This window comes from Montipora capricornis, chromosome 9, assembly GCF_036669925.1.
Source record: "Montipora capricornis isolate CH-2021 chromosome 9, ASM3666992v2, whole genome shotgun sequence".
In the NCBI taxonomy this organism is placed as follows: domain Eukaryota; kingdom Metazoa; phylum Cnidaria; class Anthozoa; order Scleractinia; family Acroporidae; genus Montipora; species Montipora capricornis.
The window spans coordinates 11,376,950-11,386,182 of NC_090891.1; the positions used below are offsets into that span (position 1 = coordinate 11,376,950).

The window sequence follows — 9,233 nt, forward strand, 5'->3', positions numbered from 1 at the left end:
TTTGTCGAGGGGTCGAGCTTGGTTTTCTTTCTGTTTCCTCCTAAACGAGGTTGGTGACCTATCTTTTTCTTGGCATAAGTTTATTATCTTACTTCTCCTCTTTGTGCTGTAAAAAAAAATTTAAAAGTTTACGTCAGAAAAAAAAGTTACAGGGAAAAAAACTATTCGTAGCTAGCACTCGTGGACACAAAATGGTCTAGTCGAGATCACGCACCCGAGGAATATTTGTAATCAGTGCCTTTTTAAGACGTGTGCTTGTGCCATAAAACCATCCTCGGAGACCCAGGGGCAGATCGCGAGGTAAGGGAAGTGTAAACGAGCGAAAGAAAATGGCGACGAAGAAAAGCATAGTATGGCCAGAAGAGCCCCTGGCGACAAGTTCTTACCAGACCAGTTCCAAACAGTAGAGGTCATAGACCGTATTCATAAATGGCGGCCGCGCGGAACAGCCTGGTTTCGAATACATGAGAACGAGGCTTGTTAGGCCAGCTAAAACTTAAAGTGCACTTAGATTTGTATTATATTAAAGTTTCGAGGCGATAAATGCTACGCAAAAATATCCTGAAATCTTTATTTCTTGAACGATAGTAGCGGAAAAGATTCTATTAGTCTCTGTAGGCTTGGTAGGCCAGGGGTGAAATCAAGGGATGAAATGGCCTCTACAAGTCGAGATTCAGACTCGGTTATTCTTACCGAAGACGATATTCCGGGAGCTGCTTTGGCTGGAAGAAACCCTTCTTCACTAAAGAATGAAGAACTCAAGTTTTGGTTGCGATGCCGTAGCGATTCACTAAAGGGACTTAAGACGAAGGCACAGCTTATAAAGCGGTAAACAACATGCTGGCAGCTTTGTTGTACAGATTTGCTTTCAGAGATCAGGCACATATGATTTTGTTTCTGTAAAATTTAGAATTCCTTATCGACTACTTTGCAGTGTCAACGAGTATATTAAAAGTGGAATAGATAAGATGGTGATCGATCCTGATCCCGATGAAATCTACACGAAAAGAGAGGCAAGGGTCTCGAACATTTCAAAAGACACCGCTCCTTCATCAAGTGTGAAATATCCGAGCGATGGCTGGGGGAAGTCGCTTGAAAGGATGCTTCTTTCACAAGAGCTGAAATGAACCAGCACGTGGCAAATTCTGGAAAAAGAGTTGCAAATGCTGAGCATCATTCAATTCCGACCAATTTAAGGAAAGCTAAAACCTTTCTGGAGGACGAGTGCTTGAAGGAGATTGAGGCAAACAGTGATCAAAGGTTCTTTTATTTCAAGGCAAAGTGCTATCACAGTTTCAAGAAGAGTGAGGCCCCCCATGCTCTTCGTTTTGCTGTGTATTGTGTCCGGCCAAGTCATTCAAGCCATGTAAAGCCATGTAAAGCTGTTCATGTAAAGCTGGCAAAGTTGGTTACTGTAACCATGTTCTGGCATTGATGTTTAAAGCATGCAAGTTTAGTTTATTTGACAGTAAATCAACCGATGATTTATGCCAGGATGATGATGAGCAGCCGGATCTTGCATGCACTTCCCAGCTCCAAAAGTGGCACAAAAAGGGTCGTGGTGACAAAATATCTGCCCAACCGGTAATGGAAGTCACCATTTCCAAAACTAAACTTGATGAAACTAAGAGCAGAGAGGGAGTGAAATGTCTCTTTTATGATGCAAGAACTAATCCCCAACATGATGTTGAGGTCGAAAATGAAATTTAAAAAGGCCCTAAAGCAAATAAACCCCCAAATGGGCTTAGTACTAGTGGAAAGAGATGATTCTTCCATTAACAGTTGTGTGGAAACCAAATTTGGAGAAAGCCAGATTGGGTCATTTTTTAGTTATCAGTTGAGTCACACTGAGGCGAACTTCGTTGCTACTGTGGATATTTTATCAATGCCAAGAGAGGATGTCAGCGCAGACACTGAACTTACCTATCCCAGGTTTCCTCTGGACTCGCGCAGTGATTTTGTTTTGCCTAACAACTTAAATGTTGCTGAAAAAGCACTTGTTAGTTCCCTTGTTGTGGATGAGGCCATGATAAACAATATTGAGGAAGCAGTGGAAGAAGGAACGTAAATTTAGATTTACTGCTTCAAAATTTGACTTAATCTCAAAAAGGCAAAGGAATCATGAAAAATTTGCAGCTGACCTCATCAATCCGAAGCCGTTCACCTCAAGGTATGTCGAGCACGGTATTAAAAATGAACCCATTGCCATTGAACAATATGAGAAAATTATGTTTACCCGAAAGACCCCAGTAAAGGTTCTCAAGAGTGGTTTTGTTGTTTGTTTGGATATACCATTTCTTGGAGCCTCACCAGATGGCAGAGTTGTTGATTTTGGCTGTCGAAATCATTTTGGACTTGCTGAAGTGAAGTGTCCAGAGACAAAGTATCAAGTCACTCCACTGGAAGCATGTCAGGATCCAAACTTTTTTTGTGAGGCTGTTAATGGACAATGCAGACTTAAAAGGAATCATTCCTATTACACTCAAGTGCAAGGCCAGATGGGTGCTAGCAGGCGCGTAGCGTGGTCATTTTTTCAAGTACGCACAAGTACATATGATCTAGAAACCTAAGTAAACTGAGCAAAAAATACTGAGTTTATTTCTTGTCGAAATAGTTGTGTGAATACAAGCAAAGAACAAAGCGTCTTGCCGTTATTTTGAGCAAACGTGGCGCAAACAAAACATTGTTTTGGTTGTGCTAGAGTCACTGGAATTGTCAAGAACGTTCTCGGAAGGTCGCTCCTTTGCAACCTCGCCTTTTTGTTGCACGCTGGCCAAACAACACGGCATTGCTAGTGTCAAAAACATACAATGCAAAACTAGTTAGAACATGGTATAGCTTTTGTTTTAGTCTTTAGAATTTAATCAAAGTGGTGCTTTCATCACGAAATCTTGGTTGCGTACAAGTGAAACGTTCAAAATAGAAACAATTGCTAAAAATTTCAAAATTTTCTGGTCACTTCAAGTACGCACGTGCGTATATGCGTATAGGACGCTACGCGCCTGGCTAGTGGAGCCTCATGGTGTGACTTCATTGTCTACACAAAGAAGGGAATTTCAGTGGAGAGAATCCCTTTTGACGCCGCCTACTGGGCAACTCTGAAACAAAAGCTTGAAACCTATTTCTTTACCTATTTTATCAAAACTGCAGCTAGTGAATTTGCAAAATGCTAATCAGTCATTATGTAAACAAATTCTAGGCACTGCAAGTGCATTTTATTTATATACATGTACATAATTGTAGGTTTAGCTTACTGCTTGGTCAAAAATAATTATTATGAACCAGTGAAGCCTTTAAAGCATTTACATACATGTAGTGATCACCATCTATTTTCTCCTGGCAGTGTAATACTTAAACAAGCCCAAATCATGAGAATAAAGGGATTGATCACCAAAGACAAAATTAATTGGCTTGGTTTTTCAAAGAACCTCTCACAACTGACAACTACAACACATGTAGGGAACCTACAGTGGTGAGGAGAATTTCTGTGATTATATTGAAGCTTTAAAAGTTGAGGAGAGTTGAAGAATATGATAAGAAGTATATTGTGTCATCCTTTTGAAAACAATGATAAGAACCTTATTTTTCAATTTTCAATATAATAGCTTACATAAAGACCTTAGCCTGAACTAAGAAAGTCAAAGAATTGTTATTTAGATTGTGTACATAGAATCAAAACTGGAATTGTGGGAACTCTGACAAGAATGATTCCAGTTAAAATTTGCATACAATCATTTGTTAGGACAGGTTACAAAAAACAAAACAAATTGTTCAATTGAGCACCATATTTTTCTTCATAGCATCTCTTTAGAAAAGGATACACATAAAGGAGACTGATTTACCCATCTTGCAAATTTATGTTAATTTTTGGTACATTGTTGTGGTTAAATTTTGATCTGTTTATATGTAGAATATAATATTTTCCTTTATTGTTTTCAGTTGAAATATTTTACATGTATTCATCTTTATCTCCTGCCTGGTTGGCATTTTAACCGGAAAATTTACTTGTCACAATGAAATCAAGATCAATTTAACCCTTTCACTCCCAGAAGTGATTAGTATGTAACTTCTCCTTATAATATCAATTCACTATTCAGCAGCCAGGTGATGAGAATGAATAAACGTATCACTCAGATGGTGTTATTTTGATCAAACTCAAATTCTCTTAAGTAATATAAAAGGGAATGTCTACCAGCTAGAAAGGGGAATTACTAATCCGATCTTGAGAGTGAAAGGGTTACGCACTGATGATGGGGTCCTGCATGTTGCACAAAATGGCACACACACACACCACATTTGATTCACTACCCCAAAGAGGCTAAATGGAATAACCCCATCAAATATCAGAAAATTCTTCACCTTATTGATAGCCCTCTCAACATGGATTCTTAAGCTAGCAATTATTCCTTTTGAATTATTCCTTTTGAACAATACAATACACCTGTTTTGTTATTTCAAGGATTACGTCAAAGCTGTGCTTCCTGTTCCTGCAAAAGGTTGCGTGAACCGATGGAACAAACTTGTCCTTCCAAGTTGGAATAAACTTAGCCTGTGTACATCCACCTCCTCCGCTGGAAAAGATCGGGAAGAGAGGGCGGATGTACACAGGCTAGAATAAAGACAAAATTGAAACGATACTGCAAATGTGCTTTTCGTTGGCCTTGATATTGGCACTCGCTAAGGGCCATCTTTCGGTCATCCCTTTTTGAGAAGACTTTAGAACTCTCAGACTGCGGGAAGAGCGAAAAAAATTCTGGTGTCACTCTCCCCAGATTGCGCTCGCCATTACAAACCAAGATGGCAGCAGTTTCCCAGCCTTGACTATCATCGATCATAGATTCTGATCACCGCTGTCTTGTTGGGATCATGATGTCTCTTGTATTGACTTTAGGTGAGAGCATGATTTAACAACGCTCTGAGTTTAAAGGAAAATAGCAGTGCTGAATCGGTGGCTCAGTGAAACACGAAAACGGTTGTATCAATCGAGAGTAACGATACGGCTGATTCTAATTGCTCTGACAAAGAGCAATCGCGCGATTTGATTCCCACTGTTGAGGGCCTAACGCCAGAATCGATTCGTAGTGATGAGGGGTAATACTCGAAAACCTCACTTTTCAATACACCATCGGATTCATACCTCCTTTCACTCACTCGTTGGATACACCCGATTTCCGTGCGTTACAAATTAAATCGTCTATTTATGTTTGTTTATGATATCGTGACGATGGTTCAAAGAGCACTGCCATCTTGGGTACCGGCCTCTATGGGTCAGAATCGTTTTCGATTTCCTTATTCTTTAATGTGTAGTATATAAAAAGCAGATATTGAATAAATAGGTTAGCTTTGTTTAACATTTTCGCCTTGCTTTCTTTGTGGTTTTGGCTTTTTATCACCCAAACAAAACGTCTTTTATTGAAGGTTGCATTCAAAGTTTCTCTTGATTCATTTTGATTTTGAACAGTTTTTATTCTCCAGTAAGCTCAATAAATAACAAGCTCTAAATGCCGTCATAACAAGCTTGGCGAAGCGGTCGTAACGCGCTCTAACGCTCATTAAATAATTTGCGTGACGAAACATGTTCATCACCGTTTACTTATGACATTTTCTTATTGATTTCTCCCGCATCTTGTTTGTGAGAATCCTTACCGGCTTGCTCCCCGCAACGATTTTAATGTCACGCAACAAAAAATAAATTCTGAACCGTTCAATGAAAAAGGCCAATAAAACGAAATGTTATAAAAGACTAAAACATAAACAACTTCTTGAAGTCTCAAGTCTGTGTGGTACATCATTTTTTAGTTACTGTACTGGCCGAAACGTCTCACGAAACTTAAGTACATGTACTTTGTGCGGAGGCTCCATAAAACATTTGGAATTCGCTTTGCCATGAAAATGCGTTCCGTTTACTCATGAACTGGACATACGCATCAACACAATCTCTTAAGACCTGAAACGTTTCAATTGTTGAAAGTTAAAAGAAAGCCCTTATTTTTCCAACCAAACAGCTACCGCCATCTTGGTGTCACGCAAGGCAAAATTCGGAAATTAAAAATGCTGTATTTTCAAAACGAAAGACGCTACGGCTGAAACACCCTGCGAGCAGAGCCTCCTTTTGTCTTTTTCTTTACTGAGGAGGAGAAAAGTAGGCTCTGCCCGAATCGCGTCAATTCTTTGAAGCCGCCGCAGCCCGAGCTTCTGGACTAGTCAATCTTGTTTTCTCTCGTCAAACCGGTTTTTCCAGTGCGAGCGTCCGTTTAGTGACAAAACCGATGGTTATAATTGAGCCCGCTGTACCATGAAAAACCAAGATGGCGGCGAGATCTGGCATATTTGGCTTGGGTTAGAGACTGTATCCTGGCAACATGCAGCGCATATTCAATAAAGATCTTCCTCGATTCATGCAGAGCCTTTCTCGAGAACGCCAAAATCGAGCAAGCAAAAGAAAGGCTCTGCTTGTAGGGTGCGGCTGAAAGAACTTGTGAAAAGATTTAAATCTAAATTGTCTTCAAGGTAATGCAGGTAAATTCGCAATTTTCATTTTAATATTTATTGACGTCACGTGAAAACGATCTGTCTATCTATCTACGAATAAAACAGCGTGTCTCTTGGGGCGGACTACCACTTTGGGAGCTTTTGTTCGGTTTGCGTCCCAAATATCTAGGCGGGATTAGTGCTGATTTGAATTTTATCACGTAGGCAATAATTGTACGGAGGAAAAGTGATGAATTGAACAATCCATTTCGCTTTTGCTGAATTCAAGGTTGAGTATTCATTGTAAAATCAGGAAGGATGAGAAGTTTGTTTCACTTTCACCAACAGAGTGTAAAGACAAGCAAGTTATTGACCTGGCGAACGAACCAAGTGGAACAATCCATGTAATTAACTTCACTTCTACGTACTACAAAGGGGACATATATTGCCTCTGGAGATTTGAAGCTCCTTCCAGTCAAAAAGTATTGATTTACTTCACTTTTTTTGATATGGGATCTAGCTATTGCTCATTCGCTTCCGTTACAATATCAGAAGAACCACGTTTCGGGGAAAGAGAAATTTTGATGGAAGCATGTGGGTACAAAACGCCTCGTCCAGTTATAACCTCGGAAGGATTAGCTGAATTGACGTTTCATTCTATATGGTTTCAGAAGGGGAGGGGATTTGTGGCTCACTATAAAGTTCTCAACAGCACGACAGGTAGGTTAATAAGGACTACAAATAAGAATCACTTGCGTCACGAGTTTGAAACACAGTGCATGTTGATCTTTTTCCAGTTTGAATCGTAATCCGGCTGAAATATGGCACTGAACCAAAGATTCGTTGGTGTACTGTAATTTATGGTGTGTCAAAATGTGAATTTCAATATGTCATCTTAGAGTTTGGAGTGTTCATTTAAGGTCATTATCTAGGGTTACATACATCGGATCCTTTTTAATCTAATTAAATTATTATTGGATGCTGAAAGAGTTCCAGTAAAAGCAAGTGCGGGCTAAAATTTGCTGTTATCATAAAAACGATAATCAAGTAAAGCTATGATCCTCTCAGCTAAGTACGCAATTTTAGCAACTGCGTAGAGAAGCCTGAAAAATTCAGGACTTCAACGGGGTTTGAACCCGTGACCTCGTGACACCAGCGCGACGCTCTAACCAACTATGCCACGAAACCACTGACCTTGGGAGTTGGTCATTTGTGGGCCCTAATGTTCCCTTGAGGAATGATTCGATGAACGAAATGATTTATGAAGTGAATCATATACTGAACTGCGGATATGAAATCAAGTAAAGCTATGGTCCTCGCAGCTCCCAACGTCAACACTAGTATTGAGATTTTCTTTTTATCCATAGCTTTTAATAGTTCGCCAGTGACAGACAGGAGAGCCGTTTCAGTGGAATAATATTTACGATTGCCTCTTTGAAATTGTGATAGCTTGTTGGTATAGTCTAAGAACGTGACAAATTGTCTGTGAGCCAACCTTTCGTTTAGTTTGGATAACACCGGTAGCAGTGACATGGGCCGATTGTTACATGGGTTTCCATCATCTCCATATTTAGGAACATAAATTACTTCTGCGATTTTCCACACACGTGCAAACGTATTACATCTAAAGGAATCATTGATCAGAGATGTAATTATATGCAAAGTAGCTGGTAAAATATAGTACTTAAGTATTAGAAGAGACCCGAATGACATTATACAACAATACATCCTGTACATGCAACCCTCCACACGGATTCAGACGCCGGGGAAGACAAAATCCCAGCTATCAACAGTGAATAGCGAAACACCTCTCAAATGATATAGAACTATCCGAGAAGGAGATGCGAGCGATGGCGATAGACAGGGACTTGTGGGGATTACAAATTAAAGCCGCCTCTCATCTCTTCTTTGGATGACATGAAGCCGACCAAGAGAGATAGTGTCCCCAATTAGTGCCCCAGCGCTAGAAGATTGAAACTCAAATAAAGTTCATTATAATAGTGTCTCACTATGTACGCTTCAGTTGTAGACCAGATGAGGCGATCACGTTGACTGGTTACTCGCTACTATATGTGTCACAGTGGTCAGCTGTAATTGATGTCCGATTCGAGATTGTTCCCGCGGCGGTTCGTTGACCTACCGATCTTTTGGCGTGTTTCTTGATGGTTGGTATTCACGCTTCATCCGTGTTGATGTTATTAGGGTGAAGTCTTATGTGGATAGCGTCTTACACTCTTTGGGTGTACAAGAGTGAGTCTCGATCTCTGGTGACTGACGCCGGTGTCGAGAAACGCGATCTTCTTATCTTTCTCAGTTTCTGGCTGTTGAGATCTTGCGGGAGGTAGTCAAAATTTCTGCAATTCAGCATGGAGGTGTCATCGACGTGAACGTTTCCAGGTCTAGGGGTTGTACTTAAGTTGCGGATTCAATTGCTTATTCTTCAAATACCTCAATGTAGACATTAGCAATAACCGCGGAGACTGGGCCTTCTTGTTGCTCTTAAAACGATCTGTTATATTGGAAGTGTGTAGATCTTAATAACAAGTTTAAGAGGTCCGCAATCTGAGCTGGTGTTAGCGTCGTACGGTAAGCGATGAATGGGTCACTCTCTAGGTCTCGTCAGGCGGCTTCTTAAGCGAGTACGATGGGAACACCGATAAACAGGGACTCCATATCTAAAGACACCATGATCCGGTGGTCCTGGATTTCCCATTGCTGTTGGTGGAAGCGAACTGGGCTAAGTTGGTCACCGTGGAATCCGA

General features: G+C 40.4%; 1 pseudogene; it reads left to right on the plus strand.

Annotated features, from left to right (window-relative positions):
* The first annotated feature begins 652 nt into the window (after positions 1 to 652).
* On the plus strand, positions 653 to 3,173 carry LOC138017288 (uncharacterized; annotated as a pseudogene).
* Positions 3,174 to 9,233: the final 6,060 nt, after the last annotated feature.